The sequence below is a fragment of the Scylla paramamosain genome, unplaced genomic scaffold, assembly GCF_035594125.1.
Source record: "Scylla paramamosain isolate STU-SP2022 unplaced genomic scaffold, ASM3559412v1 Contig8, whole genome shotgun sequence".
In the NCBI taxonomy this organism is placed as follows: Eukaryota; Metazoa; Arthropoda; class Malacostraca; order Decapoda; family Portunidae; genus Scylla; species Scylla paramamosain.
Window position 1 is genome coordinate 1500001 of NW_026973673.1, and position 22359 is coordinate 1522359.

Below are 22359 nucleotides of genomic sequence, written 5' to 3' on the forward strand. Positions count from 1 at the left end.
TATTCTCTCGTGCCAACAGTGTACCGTGTGGTGGAGAGGGAGGCGTAGACATTAATTAGGGAGCAATGACCCTCTCCCCCAGCAGCCCTGACTCAACAGGTAGTCCTTAGTAAGTGATTAATTACCGTTTGCTACGTATTTACATAACGTTTGTTGCTCACCGTCGCGACACAAGTGATCCTCATGTTAAGAAATGCTTGCTTTTTAATTTTCTTGTTGCTTATCCTTCACGCGCTGTATTGAACTGAACTGAAAGGGGAAACAAGAAGTGATGTGCAGTCTTTCCATTTCGGCGGAATGAACCTTGCTCAAGTTGCTTTTTAATTTAATATTTCGGATAATTATGAAATAACACTTGTTTTCACTTGAAGATTAGATTATTTTAGGTTAGGCTCACTGTTTTCACTGCTGGTCCATGCATTATGTAGATCACGAAAAAAAGAGGGATGTCTTGCCGAGAAATAAGTAGTGTCTGGGAATTAGTTAGCGAAGGTTATTTCCCTTAAAACGCAATATCTCTCAAAAGCCTAAATGTTTACCGGTGTGCCGCACCTATCCCTCTCCGCTGTGGTGAACTGAAAGGTAACAGCGCTCACCTTTCCGCTACGTGACCACTGAGCATTAGCACAATCAGGTAAGAGTGATGGCGTGGTGCTGAGCCGAACACTGACGGCGATCAGTCCGGCGCCGTACAAAGTGTTTTTTTCTATATATATTGTACTGTGCTCAACTTGTATTGATTTCTATACTGAGATATGGAGTGTGCTGTATTCTGAGTCCACAAATCATTAATGCTTGCAAATTTGAGCATTTGATACCTGTCGAGATCAATCCCCCCCAAGCACACACACACACACACACACACACACACACACACACACACACACACACACGCATTACTACACGGGTCGCTTACTCGCCCCGGGTCTCGTACAACACAGAGGATTCTCTCCCGTAAAGTTGTACCATGAGAACCTTTGCCATCGCCACGACACACAGCACGCCCCTCCTTCCCCGCCTCGGACCCGCTGGCTTGGCGCTCCTCTTGTCCCGGTGAGCACTGAACATTGCCCCGTGCCGTGGCTCATGTCTTGGCTCACACTCAAACTCAACCGGTCGTCAGGTGTTGCCTCACTTGACGTGCTGCACGATTATCATCCGCTGAAATGCTTGCCGTGACTTACAGGCGGAAAAACTCTGTACCACAGCAAAGTGAGGATAGGATCTGTCTTTGGTGAGAAAAAGCATCATTTGTTTACGATGTTCGATATATGAAGCTGTGTTGTACTTTTAAAAATTGTTGTTGTAAGATTATTAATTTCTATTGTTTGAACCTGATTCATTAGGAGAGCTGTTGCTCTTGGCCTGCATTAGGTTTTTGTTGGACTACGTGAGTCACGTAAAATAAATTAGATGAATGGTATTTTTAATCGAATTCAAGTCTGCCGTGCATTATTTTACCAGTTCTGTGCCGCGGCTTCTGTAACAAACTGTAACAAACACTGCAGGGGATATTATATTGGGAGGAGGCAGTAGACACCTGCCGAAACGATAATTACTCCCAGTGAGGTCTAAAGCACTGTTCAGGGGGTGCTGTGAACTTATCATTAAACCCAGCTGTGACCTCACTGAACGTTTCCCTTTGTGTCTCACAACACAAGGGGGCAGTCACAGCCTGCCCTCTAAAGACAACTCTCTTCCTCCACACAAACCTACAAGCACCTAATAACACACACACCCTTCACTCAAAAATTTTTAAATCATCATGGCGACTCCTACACCAGCCTCGGAGTCCCAATCTGGGGAGGGGACCATAAATGTCCCCAGGTCGGACTGCCTTTCTGTCGACGACCCTAAGTGTCTTGACACCCCCCTCAACTTTTTCTTCATTAACTTCTGCAACATTCGCGGTCTAAGATCTAATTTTCAATCTGTAGAATACCACCTCTCTTCTTCTAAACCTCATCTTTTCCTCACTGAAACTCAGGTGTCTGAGGCAACTGACAGTAGCCCCTTTTCTGTTCCCTCCTACTTTCTCTATCCTCATTTTCGATCCAAAGCTGGATGCTGCGTTTATGTGCGCAATGACTTAATCTGCTCTCGTGCCCACGCTCTTGAATCTTCCGAGTTTTCCACCATCTGGCTACGACTACAGAGTCACACTCAAACTAAATTTATCTGTGCTGTATACCTCTCACCTAACTCCTCTGACTATAACAAATTCTTTGACTACTTAACTTCCAAAGTGGAGCACATTCTGATCCTCTTTCCTATTGCAGAGGTCTCCATTCTTGGAGACTTCAATGTTCACCACCAGCTTCGGCTTTCCTCTCCCTTCACTGACCATCCTGGTGAACTAGCCTACAACTTTGCTATCCTCCATGACCTAGAGCAATTGGTGCAACACCTTACTCGTATTCCTGACCGTCTTGGAGATACGCCTAACATTCTTGACCTTTTCCTGACCTCTAATCCTTCTGCTTATGCTGTCACCCTTTCTTCTCCGTTGGGCTCCTCCGATCACAATCTCATATCTTTATCTTGTCCTATCACTCCAATCCCTCCTCAGGATCCCCCTAAGCGAAGGTGCCTCTGGCGTTTTGCCTCTGCTAGTTGGGGGGACCTGAGGAGGTATTTTGCTGATTTTCCTTGGAATGACTACTGCTTCCGTGTCAGAGACCCGTCTTTGTGTGCTGAGCGCATAACAGAGGTGATAGTGTCTGGCATGGAGGTATACATTCCTCACTCTTTTTCTCGCCCTAAACCTTCTAAACCTTGGTTTAACACAGCTTGTTCTCGTGCTATACATGATAGAGAGGTGGCCCACAAAAGGCACTTAAGCCTTACATCACCAGAATCTCATTCACTTTATATTTCTGCCCGGAACCATGCCAAGTCTGTTCTCCAACTAGCCAAAAACTCCTTCATTAACAGAAAATGTCAAAACCTTTCAAGATCTAACTCCCCTCGTGATTTCTGGCATCTAGCCAAAAATATCTCCAATAACTTTGCTTCTTCTTCTTTCCCTCCTATATTTCAACCAGATGGCACCACTACTATCACATCTATTTCTAAAGCTGAACTCTTTGCTCAAACTTTTGCTAAAAACTCTACCTTGGACGATTCTGGGCTTGTTCCTCCCTCTCCTCCACCCTCTGACTACTTCATGCCACGTATTAAAATTCTTCGCAATGATGTTTTCTATGCCCTCGCTGGCCTAAATCCTCGGAAGGCTTATGGACCTGATGGGGTCCCTCCTATTGTTCTCCGAAACTGTGCCTCCGTGCTTGCACCTTGCCTAGTCAAACTCTTTCAGCTCTGTCTGTCAACATCTACCTTTCCTTCTTGCTGGAAGTTTGCCTACATTCAACCTGTTCCTAAAAAGGGTGACCGTTCTAATCCCTCAAATTACCGTCCTATTGCTTTAATTTCCTGCCTATCTAAAGTTTTTGAATCTATCTTCAACAGGAAGATTCTTAAACATCTATCACTTCACAACCTTCTATCTGATTGCCAGTATGGGTTCCGTCAAGGCCGCTCTACTGGTGATCTTCTGGCTTTCCTTACTGAGTCTTGGTCATCCTCTTTTAGATATTTTGGTGAAACTTTTGCTGTTGCCTTGGACATATCAAAAGCTTTTGATAGAGTCTGGCACAAAGCTTTGATTTCCAAACTACCCTCCTACGGTTTCTATCCTTCTCTCTGTAACTTCATCTCAAGTTTCCTTTCTGACCGTTCTATTGCTGCAGTGGTAGACGGTCACTGTTCTTCTCCTAAATTTTTTAACAGTGGTGTTCCTCAGGGTTCTGTCCTGTCACCCACTCTCTTCTTATTATTCATTAATGATCTTCTAAACCAAACTTCTTGTCCTATCCACTCCTACGCTGATGATACCACCCTGCACTTTTCCAAATCTTTTCATAGACGTCCAACCCTTCAGGAGGTAAACATATCACGCAGGGAAGCCACAGAACGCCTGACTTCTGATCTTTCTAAAATTTCTGATTAGGGCAGAGCAAACTTGGTATTGTTCAATGCCTCAAAAACTAAATTCCTCCATCTATCAACTCGACGCAACCTTCCAGACAACTATCCCCTCTTCTTCAATGACACTCAACTGTCCCCCTCTTCTACACTGAACATCCTCGGTCTGTCCTTTACTTATAATCTGAACTGGAAACTTCACATCTCATCTCTAGCTAAAACAGCTTCTATGAAGTTAGGTGTTCTGAGACGTCTCCGCCAGTTTTTCTCACCCCCCCCAAGCTGCTAACTCTGTACAAGGGCCTTATCCGTCCATGTATGGAGTACGCTTCACATGTCTGGGGGGGGGGTTCCACTCATACTGCTCTTCTAGACAGGGTGGAATCAAAAGCTTTTCGTCTCATCAACTCCTCTCCTCTAACTAACTGTCTTCAGCCTCTCTCTCAACCGCCGCAATGTTGCATATCTAGCTGTCTTCTACCGCTATTTTCATGCTAACTGCTCTTCTGATCTTGCTAACTGCATGCCTCCCCTCCTTCCGCGGTTTCGCTGCACAAGACTTTCTTCTTTCTTTCACCCCTATTCTGTCCACCTCTCTAACGCAAGAGTTAACCAGTATTCTCAATCATTCATCCCTTTCTCTGGTAAACTCTGGAACTCCCTGCCTGCTTCTGTATTTCCACCTTCCTATGACTTCAATTCCTTCAAGAGGGAGGTTTCAAGACACTTATCCATCAAATTTTGACCACTGCTTTGACCCTTTTATGGGACTGGCACTTCAGTGGGCATTTTTTTTATTAGATTTTTGTTGCCCTTGGCCAGTATCCTTCCTACATAAAAAAAAAAAAATATTGTATGTTTTCACTAATTCACCTCTTTCATAGTTGCTTCCTTCCTCCTGCAGCAGACGGCTCCTTCCTTCCTTCCTTCCCTCTTGTGGCTCAAACTTTTCCGTCCCTCCTGCTCGCGTCCATCGGTTTTCCAGGGGAATGTGGACTCAGATATTCATGTATAAATTTCTTGGTGTAAAATATTCCCTGATAAGTGTTCGTTCTCATTCCACGGAAACTCATTCTTGCATAATCTCTCCCGCACCTTCCCGCTGAATGTAAAAATGGACCATCCCTGCCTTCCCTCCGACACCTTCACCTCCTGCTGTGCACTCCAGTACGGTCCTTATTCTTGTTCATTTCGTCTACCAACCTCTTTTTTCTCCATCACACCTTCACGTTCAGCAGTGTACTCCAACAGATTCCTTATTCCAATTTAATTCGTGTACCAATTTCTATAAACGCACCACCAGATAAGCTTCCTTACTCTAGTTCAATTAGTCTACCAAACCCCTCGTTTTCTGTGATGCAGCACCAGACATACGCTTACTAGTAGCACGTGCACCTCCCAGCAAGACACCAGCTGCAGGTTCCTTACTTTATATCAGTTTGTCTACTAAGTTTCTCTTTCTCTATGAGGCAGCATCATATACAAGTTTCCTACACCTGCGCCGTCCACGAGCCTGTTCCTTTATGCTTTTCTCTCTCTTCCTCTCTTGATAATTTGGCGTAATGTCAACGGCCGCCCTGAGCCTCCCTCTTAGCGCGTGATATGTTACTCTTTCTTCCTTTCTTGCTGTGGTTCCTCTTGCTGCTTCTTTCTCTCAGCAATTTCTCCTAGGGTTCCTGTAGCGGATGTAATATCAAGGCACCCCCCTTAACTTCCCTCTTTGCCCGTGATCTACGTACAATTTTTACAGAATTAGCAGAGTGTGTGGAAACCCCCCTTAACTTCCCTCTTTGCCCGTGATCTACGTACAATTTTTACAGAATTAGCAGAGTGTGTGGAATCAGGTCTCAAATTGTGGTCCCAGTTCATCAGTTTGTTAGAGTCATTCCCGAAAACAATGTAGCACGACCTATGAAACTCGTAGTAGTAGTAGTAGTAGTAGTAGTAGTAGTAGTAGTAGTAGTAGTAGTAGTACAGATGACAGGTGTTGCTACTGAGTAATTATATGGCCCAGGATTTGCAGAATGTTTACTGCTGGTGACTGTATACCTCCTTATGTCCCCTCTCCTTCCCTCTCCCTCCACTCTCCTTTCCCCTACTCCTTCCTGCACTCCTTTCTCATGCTTCCTATGTTATTTATTAATTTATTAATTTTCTATCACGCTAATCTTCCCTGTTCTATTCCTTGCCCTTTCTTTTCTCTCTCCCTCGTCATCGCAGCATTTGTATGTCAGTAAGACTTTATTTTGTGACATCATGATATTGCTGAAATCACCACCATCACTACTGACATCAGTATCATTAACATCATCATCACCATCATCATCGTTATCATCATTATCATCATGCTTTCCTAGATTTTAATTACCTCTAGTTCCCCACTAACAAAATTGATTATTCTCTGAAGCAGGAGATAAGTGAGCCACTGAGAAAAGTGAGATTCGACAACAAGAGGGCTGACTTTAGACAGACCGACCCTTCTTATCGCTGCCACATCACCAACATGGGAGTATCTCGTATACCTGTCCAGAAGTGAGGTGCTACTACTATTACTATTACTACTACTAATAATAATAATAATGATAATAATAATAATAATAATAATAATAATAATAATAATAATAATAATAATAATAATAATAATATTTTTTATACTGATGTTGCTGCTGCTGCTGCTGCTGCTGCTGCTGCTGCTGCTGCTACTACTACTACTACCACTACTACTACCACTACCATTATTACAACTACTGCTGCTCCTCCTGCTGCTGCTGCTGCTGGTGCCGCTGCTGCTGTTTTTTTTTTTTTTTTTTTTTTTGTGCAAAGAAGTATTACTTCCTCCGCAGAGTGCTGGGCACCAACACACAAGCTTTCTTCATAACTCTCCTGTAACATTTATTCATCTGCTTGTTTTAGCTATTTATTTATTTATTTATTTGTTCTCTCCGTGGAAGAACACACCGCGCCCTCCTCACTGACGAGTGAGGGGCGGCACGACCACACCGCAGAGCAGTGACGCGCAAACACACACACACACACACACACACACACACATACACACACAGATAGATAGATAGATAGATAGATAGATTTATTGACCACAACAAGTGATTACAATTACAACAGGACTCAGAGGATATGGTCCATAAAAATACTTTCTTTAAAAATCTATAAATGACTTAAAACGCAACACACAAAACGCCCATTTATACAAACAAAAGCATAAAACGCCTATAGCAGATCAAATTATCTTATACACATGAATTCCATAACATAATTACATAACTCATGACAAAATTATGACACTCATGACACACCATAAAGCACATGGTACACCTAAAACATACTACACAACACATAAAACATTTAGAATATGAAAAAAAAACCGGACGAAATACATCACATATGAAACGTATAAAATACATAGAACAGAATAAGTAGAACACATACCGAAAACGTAAAACACATAAAATATATTAAACAAAATAGAAACATACATGAACCATACATTTTTCTTTCATTACTTTAATCAACTCGTTCACAAATATGATAAATAGGAAACATGAGGTAGAGGAACCATACAACATAAAACACAAAAACCAATAAAACACATCAAATACACACAAAGTACATTAGATAAATCAAACTAAAAACAACCATAAATGAACTATAATACATAAAGCTACTAAGACAAATAAAACACTTCAAACACACTTAAAAGTACATCACACATGAGGTAAAATACAACAATATAATATACTCATACTCGTAGTTACTTAAATATTTCTAAAATTTCATGGATTACTGCACATGCCTCATGATTGGAGATGTTATCATTAAATAAATCTTCTAATCTGGTGATATCATACATCTGACGAATATTTTCTGTGAGTGGACAAGCTTCAACTACACACCCATCTTATCATTTGTTTGAAATATAAATATCTCTACTTAGATATGTATCTGAGAGAGAGAGAGAGAGAGAGAGAGAGAGAGAGAGAGAGAGAGAGAGAGAGAGAGAGAGAGAGAGAGAGAGAGAGAGAGAGAGAGAGAGAGAAGGGGGGAATAATAATAATAATAATAATAATAATAATAATAATAATAATAATAATAATAATAATAATAATAATAATAATAATAATAAATTGTTTATTGCATAAAACATGGTTATTCATTTGATCATACACAAGTACAAGTAAAATAAGAAAGCAAATGTAGCTACATCATCAGCTTAGCGTAAGGCCATAAATGCTAAAATGATGAGATAAAATCTACGAGAAATACTATAAAATACTATAAAATAATACCTAAAATAAAGCTAAAACTAAAATAAGACTAGAAACAAAATTAAAATATTGGAGAAATCTAGCTAGATAGTGTAAAAAATAAATACATGTGGAGACCTAATTCAACACATTTAACAGTAGATTTCTAAAACTAGATTTGAAACTGTGTAGGCTTCCGGAGGTGGTAATATAGCGAGGGAGCTCATTCCATAACTTGGGCCCACACACCGTAGTGGCCCTGGCACCAGTGTCTGTTTTAGTTCTTTTTATATACAGGTTATTTCCTTGTCTTGTTGTGGTGGTTGTATTATCTCTGACTGTGGGAAGGTTCAGGTACCAGTCTGGGTATAGTCCATTCATTGATTTATACACTGTAGTACACTTCTCTAAATAATATTTGTCTTTCACAGTCAGCCACTCTAGATCTTTTATGATAGGAGTCACGTGGTCATGTTTTCTTGCACCTCCAGTTACAACTTTAGCAGCAAAGTTCTGTAGTTTTTGTACAGTATGAATGAGAGTTTTGTTGGGAGAGCCCCAGATACAAATACAATAATTAATGAGGCTAAGCACTAAAGACTGAACAATAACTTTACGAGTGGGTTTGTCAAAGTTCTCACTAACTCTGTTTATAAACATTAATGTTCCCATTATTTTAGTATTTAATTCTGCAATGTGCACATCAAATAACATGTATTTGTCAAAATAGACACCCAAATTTTTTACATGCGTAGTCGGGTATATATGTACTCCATTACAATTTATAGAAATGTCAGGGGGAACATGGGCTAATAGTTGCCTATTTCCAATGAAAATGCATTGCGTTTTTTTGTTATTTAATAATAGACCATTTGTTAGGAAATAAAGTTCTATATTTTGCAATGCATTTTTAGTGTTGGAGATGAGCTCATCAAAATTTTCGACAGTATCAGCTTCGAGGAATTGGGTGTCATCCGCGTATTGTATCAAAGATGTCTCGACTTTCTCATTAAGATCATTGACGTATATAGAAATTAAAATTGGGCCGAGAATTGAGTCTTGTGGAACCCCGTAACGTACGTTTTCTTTCTTAGATATTGTATTATTTAAGCGAACGGATTGTGATCTATCTTGAATATAATTTGCAAACCAAAAATTGTCAATATTAAGCTTAGTGCACTTATTTAATAAATTATCGTGGCTGATACTGTCAAAGGCTTTTGATAGGTCACATAAAGTCAATACAGAGATTTTCTTTGAGTCCATATTATCATAAATTTTATCTGTAACGACAGTAAGAGCAGTTTCTGTAGACAGTCTAGGACGGAACCCGTGCTGCGTATTAGACAAGAGTTTATTAGTTTCCAAATAATGCGAGAGCTGGCTAGCAACTACTTTTACAAGAATTTTAGAAAGAATGGGTAAAAGAGAAATAGGTCTGTAATTATTAAAATCATTAGTATCACCACTTTTAAAGAGTGGAACTACCACAGCATGTTTCCAAGTAGTAGGAAAGATACCTGTGACAATGGAAGTGTTAACAATGCAAGTTAGATAGAATGCTATAACAGACAATGAGTCTTTTACGAAAGTTAAAGGAATACTATCAGAGCCTATTGAGCTTGTGTCTTTAAGTCCCTTTATATTAAGAATTATAATGTCAGTGTCAACAGGTTATATTCAAACAAGGTAAAGTCAAGTGTATTTCGTCTGGAGTGTACAGAAAGTGTTTCAGCAGCGGTGTTCAGTGTTCACTATGGCCACGTGCGTCAGTAGTAAGCAGGAATTGCAAATATATAATTCCACCACCCGCCATGATGTTGCCGGGAGGGGCGGGGCGCCTTTCCCACGCCCGCCAACACCCGCCCCGCTGCCAATCAGTCCCTGTGCTTTGTCTTTCGCAGCCGTTGGCTGCTCCGCACCCCAGTCAGGGAGGAGCCTCGGCCAGGCTGGCCTATCACGTGGCGGCGGGCTTCCCTGCTCACGCTGTCAGCCAATGGAGAAGCGAAGAGAGGCAGCTGGAGGAGGAAGAGGAGGAGGAATACCTTTCCAGCATGATCTGTTTGTAAGGTGTGACTTGAGTAAGCGTGTGTATCATGCAGGCTAGGCTCCCTGTGTTTGCCAGGCGAGGTAAAGTACGAGTATTTAGCAAAGGTGAGAGAAGGAAAGAAGAAAGAGGGAGAAGGGAAGGGGGGAAAAAGGAAGTGGCTGTGTTGAACGGCGACTCCTGTTGCTGCTGCTGCCGCTGCTAGTACTACTCGTGTTGCAAAGTTTAAAATAAAAACTATCACTGAGAATCCAGAAACACAAGCGTGTGGCCAGTACAACAGTTATCCGTGTGTGTGTGTGTGTGTGTGTGTGTTTCCTGAGCTGTGCGTTCAGATCACTTGATCTGTGACAGAAAAAAAAAAAAATTGCTATCCCGGCGGGAAGCACTCAGTGATTATAAATTACGATGTTCATAAACTCAAATTATCTTGGTGTTATCAAATTATCAAATTTTCTCGGTCAGTGAAAAGTAAGGTGTATTCTATTACTACTTTTTCTTGGAGGTGTATTAAAGAAAAATAGATAAGTAAAAACAACGGGAAATTATCTCTGCCGTTAAACTTTTGTTGGTGAGGGACATAAATACACACTTTGCTGATAATGTGCTGCGTGCATAGTAAAGGCGTGGGCAGTGTGTGCTATCCGGCCACTTCTAGTCTCTGTGGTGGAGCGCCTGTGTAGCTTTAAGGGAGATATATTTTTTAGTTGCGGGTGTGCGGCCACTGGGCAGGAAAGATGGTGTTGCTTTGATGATGTGATGCGATGTGAGACGGGTCGTTGGCTTTCCTGGACGTGCCGGGAATGCCCTTGTAATTGTTATGTACGAGTAACTTTTGGTATGTGTGTGTGTGTGTGTGTGTGTGTGTGTGTGTGTGTGTGTGTGTAACGACAAGCAAACAAGGCAAGCATAGATCATTTTTATATAAACCAATTTGGAATATGCATCCGTAATTATCTTAGGAAACTGCTTCTGCTGCTGCTGAGCCAAAAATATTGAAAAGATTAGACAGACTGATTAATTGATTAATTTATGGGGATGACAGGCAGAAATGCGTAGATTTAATACAGGAACAGCCGCGTGTAGGCCTGATGGCTTCTTGCATGAGCCTCGAAAATGCTCCTAACCTGCTACCTACTGCCTTGAATATGTTTACCATGATGTATAAGCTTAATTCAGTACACCTGGACCAGAGAGAGGTTATCATGCGCATTGCATCGAGTGTTTGTGATGATCAGCAAACATGTGTTGTGTTGAACTCACCCGGCGACCGATTATAAAATGTATTATGTCTGGAACTAGTGATGTGAATAAGTCCCCCTGATTTCTCTCTCTCTCTCTCTCTCTCTCTCTCTCTCTCTCTCTCTCTCTCTCTCTCTCTCTCTCTCTCTCTCTCTCTCTCTCTCTCTCTCTCTCTCTCTCTCCTCTTGTAGCCGCCGTATATGTACACCTTACACGACGGCTAGAGATACGCACATACGTACATTGTAATGTGACATTTTATGTTTTATTTGTTAGCGTTATATTATTTGCAGCACCTGGTTGTTATACATGAGCAGTGTATGGCGCGCCTACGCGCCGGCACAACAGAGTGGGAGGGGAGTGTAGGGCCGAGGGGACGCGTTGAACTTGCCCTCTCAACTATTTCTCTCGCCGAATGGTCGGTTGTTGTGACGTGAGTGTTGATAACGTACCTACAGCATAATGAACATCATAGGCTGTAGGGGCCCACCAGCGTCTCCAAAGCCACCTCACGCCAGTCACGCCTACACGTCAGACGTGTCTCGGGAGGCGCGGAGAGTTAATCCCAGTAAATCCCCGACCTAAATCAGTAAATCCCCGATCCTGGTAAATCCCCAAGTGTAATCCCTTGCATACAACCAAGAGGACGCCTGTTCCCCGCACTGTGTATGTATTCATCATAGTATTAGATAACAGATACTTATGTACCATGAGGATTTAATGATGCGTGTCAACATAATGTAACTACTTATAGTAATTAGATACGTAATTGTGAGGATTTAATGATGTATGTAAATATAAGTACACTTAACGTAACATAATGACGTACATCAGATCACGCAGACGAGAGGGCGACTTGCTGGTGGTGTTCATCTGTAGAACCGACCTAACCCACTAAAATGTAGGTAACTCTGTATTGACTCACATATGTTAGGGAATTGACGAAGTGAAGTGTCACGACATTAATGTACTGCAATACTTGTTTTATCTACTGATATACTTTTTTGTGTTTTTATCCGTATTAGTGATACTATGTTAATTCACAGGTTTGACCGCTTCTGAATACAAAGAGCGCGTACTGCACACCTCGTTTCAGTCACCTCCAGTACAATACATTAATGAGCGTCGTACGGCGCTTACACCTCTTAGGTCCAATCATGTGACTGGAATCATAATTTTGTTAACATTTTTTTACTAAGTCGTTCTCTCTCTCTCTCTCTCTCTCTCTCTCTCTCTCTCTCTCTCTCTCTCTCTCTCTCTCTCTCTCTCTCTCTCTCTCTCTCTCTCTCTCTCTCTCTCTCTCTCTCCTCTCAGGTCCAATCATGTGACTGGAATCATAATTTTGGCAACCCTTTCCTACTAATTCGTTCCCCCCTCACCTCTCACTCTCCTCTTCTCTTCTCTTTCCTCAAGTTTTATTTCCTAAATTGCCTCTCCACCTTCCTCACGTCCTCCTCACTCTTCCCTCACACTGCCATCTCTCCCCTCCTCCTCCTCCTCCTCCTCCTCCTCCTCCTCCTCCTCTCTTTTTTTTCACTCTCCCTCTCTCCTCTCCTCTCTTTCCTAGACTTCTCCCATTCACCTTTCGGGAACTGGTGTCGTTCACATTTCTTCAGTCCCCTCGTTGCCTTTATGAAGCGCTCTAAGTCCTGCTTGGTTCAGCGGCGTGCTGGTTTCTCCTCCTCCTCCTCCTCCTCCTCCTCCTCTCTCCTTTAAGCGGCGCTGCTCGCTGATCAAGCAACGCCTGTGAAAGCAGCGGACGCGCAGAAACAGAGGAAGCACACACACAAAATAAGTGCTTTCTTTTTACTCTAAACACTTCTTTTACAAGAATGCATCTCCTCATACGCAAAATGTTCGTTCTTGTACACAATTGTCTTTCCTTGTACAAAAATGTACTGTTATTCACAAATTTACTTTATACACTATTTTTTTTTTTCCACAGAATTTAATTTCCTTACTCAAAATGCAACTTTCCATTGGCGGAATACATTTTCTTATAAAATATGTCCTTTAAAGAAAATGCACATTTACAGGAAATTCAGTTTTTACTGTATGAAATAACTTTTTTACCACAAAAATTATGTATTTTCAATACAAGATCCACATTTTTCCTTCACATCATGTAGTGTTCTCATTTTTTTATTTATTTATTTTTTTTTTTACGAGATATACATTTTCTTCCGCATACAATATTTTGAGCAAAATGTGCCTTATTTTAACAAGATACATCCTTTTTTTTTATATATACAGCATTTTTAAACAAGTACTTTTTTTTAAGCGTGATACACCTTTTTCTTTCACATAATATAATATTCCTACACAAAACATACCTTTCTACACACACACACACACACACACACAACCAAAAAAAAAAAAATACAAAATAAAAGAAAAGAAATTTGCACAAATTTTACGTTTTTTTTTTTTTTTTTTTTTTTTCTTTTCTGTCCCTTAACTTGCAAATCAGTGGATCCCGGGCACCTTGCTGCTTCCTGAGTTGTATGGGTCACGCAGCTCTCACGCGAGCTCCGCCTCGCCCTGCCCCGCCAGACGGCCAACACTCGCTGCCACATTTTTTATAGTCACGTTCTTAGTATGACTTCTGATTGCGGGTCCGCTCACTTGCGCTGTGTCTGCCGCGTCCCTTGTGAGGGAAAGAAACCTAAATGAGAGAGAGAGAGAGAGAGAGAGAGAGAGAGAGAGAGAGAGAGAGAGAGAGAGAGAGAGAGAGAGAGAGAGAGAGAGACACGGCGTTGAAAAAAAAGTTGAAAAAGTAAAGAAAGAGAAACTACCCTCGCCCTCCGTTTCCTGAAAGTTGAATGCGATGTAATGCAGAAACCAAATTAGAATAAGACCAAATTGCATATTGGAATCGAGCAAGACATTTTCACTGCTGCAGAGAAATACCAGGACCATCGTAACTGAAATACCACCTTGCAGTATAAAAGGAAAACTCACTCTGGATTCCCTGAAGGTAAGGGCGGCGCTGTCCCTGGAGAAAGGGTGTGTCGGGGCGGAGCAGGAGGAGGAGAGGGCGAGGGAACAGCGGAGCAATGGAGCCAAGCCAGGAGATGCAGGATTAAGCGGGGACAGGAGTCGAAATGAGAGAGTTTTTGAACAGAGAGAAAGAAGAAAGATATTGGAGACTGAGGGAGACGGTGAAGGGGATGAATTATTACCTAACTGATTGATTGATTTAGACACAGCAATGAGGTCACATGGTGCTGCACTGGGTGGGAAGCTGTGACTGGCGAGGGAGAGTCACTGATCAGATACAGAGAGTAGAATATAGATATGTAGGACAACATGCACATCCACGCATGCTCCTGCACTACAAATAAGAGAGTGAAAAGAACTGCAGACCGACAGAAAGACATAGGTAGAAAACAGTAACACGGACTATATATATATAGAGAGAGAGAGAGAGAGAGAGAGAGAGAGAGAGAGAGAGAGAGAGAGAGAGAGAGAGAGTCTTCAAAAGTTATCCAGGCGTTTCTTGAATATATTCAGTGTCTCAGCTTCAACGAGGCTTGAACGGATTTTCATGAAGCGTCGTTGAAGGTGAGACAGTGGGTACATTCAAGAAACGTCTGGATAAATTTTGGAAGCATATGGAATTCCAATACATTCCGGCCACACCACCACCAACAACCAACATACAGTCTACCATTTTAGAGTGCAGCAAAGACTAGCCTATGAAATGTAGCTAAGTGTATCACAATGTGAGTGGACTGCCCAGACCTGAGTACAGAGGTGCTCAGGTCGGAAAAGGTTGAGAAATTCTGCCTCTCGCCACCACACTTACCAGCTTAACCCTTACACAACCTTACCAACCCTAACCATTCACGTAATTACCACTAGGTATTTTTCTTCACACCTTCCATCATCCCCTCAATCCGCCTGCTTTTGCATTTTTTTTTATTTTGTTCTTTATTCCTCCCACGGAACTTAGTGTTCGGAAAAAGCGAATTAGAAAGAAAGAAAACAGTGGCATTCTTTCCTACACTATGATCAGGGATTTTCTGCACCTTATCTGGGGTTTTAAGAGGGCAACAGAGGCCTTTGATTCCCCTGCGTTCCTCGTTAAAAGCATCGTTGTGAGGCTGCACCCGAGGATGTGTAAGAGCTGAGCGCCGCGGAATGGGATCGATCGAAGGAAGGACCAATGAGGGCGAGGACCAGAGACGGGAACACAACGGAGCACAAAGAAATAACGAATAGTGGCTTACTTTTTTTTTGTAGAAGAATAGTTTGTGTGTGTGTATGTGTGTGTGTGTGTGTGTGTGTGTGTGTGTGTGTGTGTGAGTGAGAGAGAGAGAGAGAGAGAGAGAGAGAGAGAGAGAGAGAGAGAGAGAGAGAGAGAGAGAGAGAGAGAGAGAGAGAGAGGAAATTTAAGAAAGGGAATGAACTAGAAGCCGTCAGCAAGGAATATACACATAAAAGTAGACAAGTAAAAAAAATAAAATTACGGAGCCGCAAAAAGAGGAAGGAAAGAGAGGAAGGAAGAAAATGGAGTGCGGCGAGGCGGAAATGAGAAACACAGACAGGTAGAAAGGCGCGCCCGTGCACACACACACACACACACACAGTCAAATTCACCATAATGAGGCCGCCAAGGTGTTGGAGTGTTACATTGTGTAGTGTTACAGGAAAGAAAAGAAAAATTAAGATGGTGTGGATGAGAGAAGCAAGAAGAAAACAAGAGCCAGAGAAGACTTAGACAAAAGGAGGATACTTTAAAGTCCTGGTGTAAACAAATGTCGAAATTTATGAAAAGAAAACAAAGAAGATTGAGGCGGTGAGTGAAACAAGCAAGAAGGAAACGAGAAGCAAGGAAGTTTTAAACACAAGAAAAATACTGTCAAATTCTGGAGTAAGCATAGATGGAAATTGAGTGATTGTGACTTTGTGAGTGAGAGAAGTAAGAAGAAAACGAGAAGCGGAGAAATATGTTGGACCAAAAAAAAAAAAATAAAATCTGTCTAGTCTTGGAGTAAGTGAGAGTAGAACTTAAGAGACTGTGGGTGAGAGAAGCGAGTAGGAAACTGGAAGGAGGAAAGTTTTAGACAAAAGGATGACACTTTCAAGTCCTAGATCATGTGAGTACAAGTGAAAAAATTGTGACTTAGAGAAAAATAATGAGGGAAGGGGAGAGAAAAGTCACCGGACCAAAACAACCTCTTGTTGAGTTAAGTTTTTCTTTTTTTTTAAGAAAGAGCGATAGATTAATGGACATCTCTCCTTCCCCGGTGTTTTTGTGCCCCAGTCCGGCTCCTTTCACGCATAATACTAAAAATAACAATGTTAAAATAGAGTAAAATACCTTTAGAACATAATTAGCAAGGACATTTTATTAATTCACCTTTATTTTTTTCATTTATCATTCATTTATTTATTTTATTTATATCTACTTTCAAATGCTTGTGTAGCTGAAAACACCCTATCGCTCGAAGACATCTTGTGCGTGCCTCCCTTCACGTTGTATTCCTTTGTTCTTCAGCAGAGAATACGAGCAGCTACGTGACACAAACCGCGGAGTTGTGGTCTTGTAACCCGGCAGCAACGCTAAGATGCCCCGAGACAGCGTGCCGTAGTACAATAAGCATCCCTGTGTCTGGAACGCCTTTGGCCGGATTAGTGTGGATGAGAGTGTGTGCTATGTATGGCCTGACGCCCCCGACTACTGGGAATATGACATGGATGACAAGCAAAATTTTTAGAGACAGTAGTCAGGATACGATAAGAAGGTTAAGAAAGTATTTGATGGAGGTTTTAAAGTGGTATAAAGGATATGACAAAGTGACTAAGAAACGATCTTACACACAAAACATCATGGAAAATCATGTGGTGCTTATAACAGCGGTGCCTTTACCTGCTCCACCTTTCCACCCCTGGGTCTTGAAATTTAACGTTATATTTTTGGATATTTCCTCGCGGGTTTTCATGGCACACTGTGTTGCGGCGGGCGGGACTTACTTTCATTAGCACGCGAGCCTCGAGGTGGCCGCCGTGTATTTCATGGCCTGATACTCCCCCGCAGCGTCCCTTCATAACTGTCCCATTTGTTTGTCATCCATCGCCAGGCAACGAGGAAAGTTTTTTTTTTTTTTTATGTTCTTCCTCTAACATTTTTTTTAATACATAATATATACACATACTAGTACACGCAATCTTTCTTTGTCTGTCTGTTTCTGTGTTTCTCTCTCTCTCTCTCTCTCTCTCTCTCTCTCTCTCTCTCTCTCTCTCTCTCTCTCTCTCTCTCTCTCTCTCTCTCTCTCTCTCTCTCTCTACTGCCTATATCCTAATAAACCGATTATTATTATTATTGTTATTATTATTATTATTATTATTATTATTATTATTATTATTATTATTATTATTATTATTATTATTGTTATTATTATTATTATTATTATTATGTAAAGACATGTACAAGTCATTTGATTGATAAAGTCAGGTGTGAACGGATAGAGAATGGAAGTCATGTTTTGAAGTATACACAGATTAATGGTTCCCAGGTACGAGTATTTATATCCACTATGGTCTTGTCTTTTCAGCTCCTCCTGTAAATAACAATGGGGTAATTTGTTTCCAAGAGGAGAATACATTTGACACTGATCGGGTATAAATGAATGGATTTATTCGTGGGTGCTAAATGCTTATTAATTATGATTTAGTGGATGCGAATATGTAAAGTTCCTGCCTGAACAAATCACTATTGAGGTGGAAATTGTGGATGATTTTTACTTAACTGTCATGAAGTGTTAAACAGTAGTAGTAGTAGTAGTAGTAGTAGTAGTAGTAGTAGTAGTAGTAGTAGTAGTAGTAGTAGTAGTAGTAGCAGCAGCAGTGATAGTAGTAGTAGTACACACCAGCAGCAGTAGTAATAGTGATAAATAACGAAGTATTGCACATGGAGCTTTACAGATTGACTCACCAACACGACGCATGGAAATATCTGAAGCAACTGTTTGGTGTTTGTTTACCAATTTTTGGTTTAAGGTGAAAATCCCTTTGTTTATTGGCAGTGTGGCTACTGCGAGGCGCTGCTGGCCTTCACACTCCATCCCCTGCGCCCTCCTGTCATTACATCGCCTTTCCAGCGAAGGCATTACTGCGATGGTTATGCGGCTTTTGAGGGGAGTAGCAGCCGCCCATCGCTGGGAAGGACGCGCCTCACGTAAGGGCAATATATAAAAACACATCCGTACCGCATGTGCAATACATTCATATGGCTCTACTTGAAGTGACACGGATTTTAAGGGTGTTTCTCTTTTTTTTATTTTTTTTATTATGTTCTAGTGACAGATTAATAACGCTAGTGACAGTTTAACAGGTCCGTATTCAGAAACGCTTTGCTCTCCCACCACGACTATTTTCAAAGGCCACAGACATGATTAGCTGAGTTCATACGAGTGCTTCTCCTGTTAATAATATAGAAATCTTGTTAATCTGTCACTAGAACCGTAAAGACACATTAGGAACGCGTGTGACTTCAACTAGAGCTTTTTGAATGTATTGGAGGTGCGGCGCAGAAGTGTTTCACAATATTGTTCTAACGCTCTGCATGCTTCGTAGAATGTGGCGGCTCCCTGCTGCCTGAGGTGTCGCCGAGTCGCGCTGTCTTGGCCGCGCCTGTGCAGGAAGTGTTACTTCTCAGAATCTTATATTGGCAACTTTTAATAGCCTCTAGTGGAAGTTACTATGGTGTTCAAGTGTGTTTTTATGACTGTATTTATAGTTTAGGATGGATTCTGCATCATCAGTGAGAGAAACCCCCATAAGAACACGATTTGTCATCTTTGTAGCCATTGAAAATAGTCCTTACGAGAGACCAATGCGCTTCAGAATATCTTCATTACTTGGCGCCTCGTTTCCCTTGTTTTAAGAAGATGTAACGCCGTATTATGACAGAGTAGTAACTCTTAATAAGTACTCGTAGTTTCCCGCGGTGACCACCAACTCCTTCCTCACGATGAACGGGCAGCTGCTCCGCCTCTTGCTGCAGGTTAAAGCGGATGTGCTCATACACTCCACCAATACCTTGCACCGTGGAGGAAGCCTGCACGCCCCTCCCCTCTCCACATTCCACTGAGGCTTTGCAGCGTGGAGGAGGTCTGCAAGCCCCTGCCTTCTCCACACTGCACGAGACCACGGGGTTTACTAGCATATATGTGTTCCAGAAAGGGGAAAAAGATTAAACATAGCGGTCGAATAGAAAAACCTCCTACCCTACCCCACTCCAAACTCCATTCAAGGCTTTGGCAGCGTGCAGGCCCCTCCCTACCCCACACTACATACCGCTTGTCTTACTGCCATATCTGAGCGTTGAAGTTTTCTAGAAATTTTAAAAAATCAACCACCTAGAATAGAAGAGGTTCCCGTGTTGCGAGTCTTGTTGGCGCTGCCTTGCCTTTATGTGCCTTGCTCCTTTTTCCTTCAATACCCCCGAGTGTTGCGGCTCGCCGCCACAAAGCAACACAAAGGAAAAGAAGAAAGAACACACCTTTAGGTCACAATGTTGTACTGTTTTACACAAAGGAAAAGATAAAACTGAAAGTATAAAAGTATGAGATAGAAGACAAGAAAACACAAGCTAGACTTCCCTTGCACCGCAGCACCTCAGATATGCTAAGTGTGCATCCAATGGAACAAATTATTTACCACAGAACATTCTTACATGACTGGGAAAGGAGAGATGAGGCTGTTGTTCCTTCTCTTTTTCCTTGCCAGCCAGCCAAGTGTTTCTCCCACGCTCCGTGTGACTGTTCTTAACTGTATGTGTGTTCTGTACCAGTTTACTCCTGTTATGCAGTAATGTTACAACGCACAGTGATAATGTGAAGTTCTTGCGGTACAAATATTACTGGAGTAAAAAGCAAAGGTTACTGGGCTGTGGTTGGGAAGAGCCTGAAGACGAAATAGTTCAGAAAACAAAGGATACATAAGGTTTTAGTACGCGAGGAATGAAAAGGAAGAAAAAAAAGACGGAGGGTTCACTAGAAGCATAGTCAGGTCATACAGTACAGGGAGTGCCACGTGTAGGCCTGACGGTTTCCTGCAGCGTTCCTTATCTTCTTAGAATGTTCTTATGTTATGAGAGAATGGATTAGATCAGGAAGAGGAAAGGGGAAGGAGAGAGAAAAAGAGAGGGAGGGAGAGAACTGTGAGGGCAAAGAAATGAGGGAGGGAGGGAAAGGAAAAATTACTGTGATGTGCTCTTATTCTCTCTCCGGGGGCAAGATGGAGAAAAACAGGTGCAGACAGATTACCAAAAAGATGAATTATGAATGGAAGATGAATTATGAAAAGGTATATATTTCTAAATAAGCAAAAACAAAAATATAGAACTGATAGATGATACATGTATGAATATAAGGAAAAAAATATATACATGGGTTTCGGATGATAAAAATACATGACTATTAAAAAGTCATGTTGATATTTGAAAGTAAAAGTGAAACCTTCGACAAAAGTCACTTAGCAGTAGTGGAAAGGACGGGCACACGGGGCGGGAGAAGGCGGTGGCTGGGTTAATGTTGGTGGCTGTGTACGTACACAATACTGTGACATTGTTATAGTATCGTAATATCTGTGGTTTTCCTACATTCGTGCCTGTCCGCACACATACTACACGTATACAAGTAGGTCAATTTATCTATGTGCCAGGCCGGCAATCCCACAAGGGATGGCCCAGACAGAGCACCACATACTTGTCCACATATCGCTCACACCACTCTTGGCCCCATCGGCTCCTGGTGGACAAGTACGCAGTGCCTCAAAGTTGTTTGGCTCCTGTGAGCATGCTACTCTTTATGCGTGTGAAGGAGCCGAAGCTCTCGTAATAGTTTTAAAAAATATATATATCACTTAGCTATCACTTTCCCAAACAACTGCATGGAAAATTACCAGTGGATTAGGGCAGAGTAGCCCCGGAAGTGTCTTGATTTTCCTCTCTTGAAACAACACAACTCAAATAGAAGGCAGAGAGCCTGACATATCGTTCCAGAATTCATGGAACGCTGGATGAAGTGCGGCGCGTGCTGTCTGTCACTCCTGTTGTTGCTGTCACGGGTTTTGCTTGTCGTGATTCGGGTCATAAAGTAGGCAACCGTTTCCTTGAGTCAGGGTCAGGGCTTCTCTGAGGCACCACCAATCTCTTAGTGATCTTTGTATAAGGTCTCCATAGTTCTTTGAGGTAAATGTATTGTGTTAAGATATACTGTGTGTGTGTGTGTGTGTGTGTCATGATGGATCGTGATACTAAAGTTTGTAAGCAAGAGTATGTGTCATGAACTGATTATTATTGTATTACTTGTTATGGTCAATACACCACGTATCTATCTATCTGTGTGTGTGTGTGTGTGTGTGTGTGTGTGTGTGTGTGTGTGTGTGTGTGTAGCAGGGTGAGGTAGTACATAATTATAAGCTGGTCACCCACTCATTCATTTCGTACTCTTGTCATTGAGTGTCACAATACAAGTCTAGTGCACACGTATATAGTATTATTCTGACTCAGAACACTGTCTGGCCCCTGCACTGAACAGCCCCGAGCGAGCGCTCCTCACTCACGTGTTCCTCACCGGGAAAATATTGTGAAAGATATATTTCCTGAATCTGGTATCTGGTAGGGGAATTTCTTTCTTTTTTTTTTTCTTTTTTTTCATTCACCTCATGGTTACCTCAGTGCAGCAGCCCCCAGATGTTGGTTGTCTGCTAAAGTCTCTCTCTCTCTCTCTCTCTCTCTCTCCTGTAAAATGCTAAGTGGCATCATCAAAGCGAGGGAGGAGGGGGCAGCGAGTCCGAGCGACCTTGAAAAGA

The 22359-nt window shown here is 41.8% G+C and overlaps 1 long non-coding RNA gene across 9 annotated transcripts in view; it reads left to right on the forward strand.

The window, feature by feature from the left end:
- Positions 1–22359, forward strand: part of LOC135096842 (uncharacterized) — a 90038-nt gene that overhangs the window by 62279 nt on the left and 5400 nt on the right. For 3 of the 9 annotated variants that reach the window (XR_010265100.1, XR_010265098.1, XR_010265103.1), the window contains one exon: positions 18567–18718. The exons of 3 other annotated variants lie outside the window; for them this stretch is intronic. This is a non-coding gene — a long non-coding RNA (uncharacterized LOC135096842). Of the gene's footprint in view, positions 1–6394; positions 6517–10150; positions 10317–18566; positions 18719–22359 lie in introns of all 9 variants that reach the window. 3 more of the 9 variants (XR_010265099.1, XR_010265101.1, XR_010265105.1) reach the window with 3 other exon arrangements.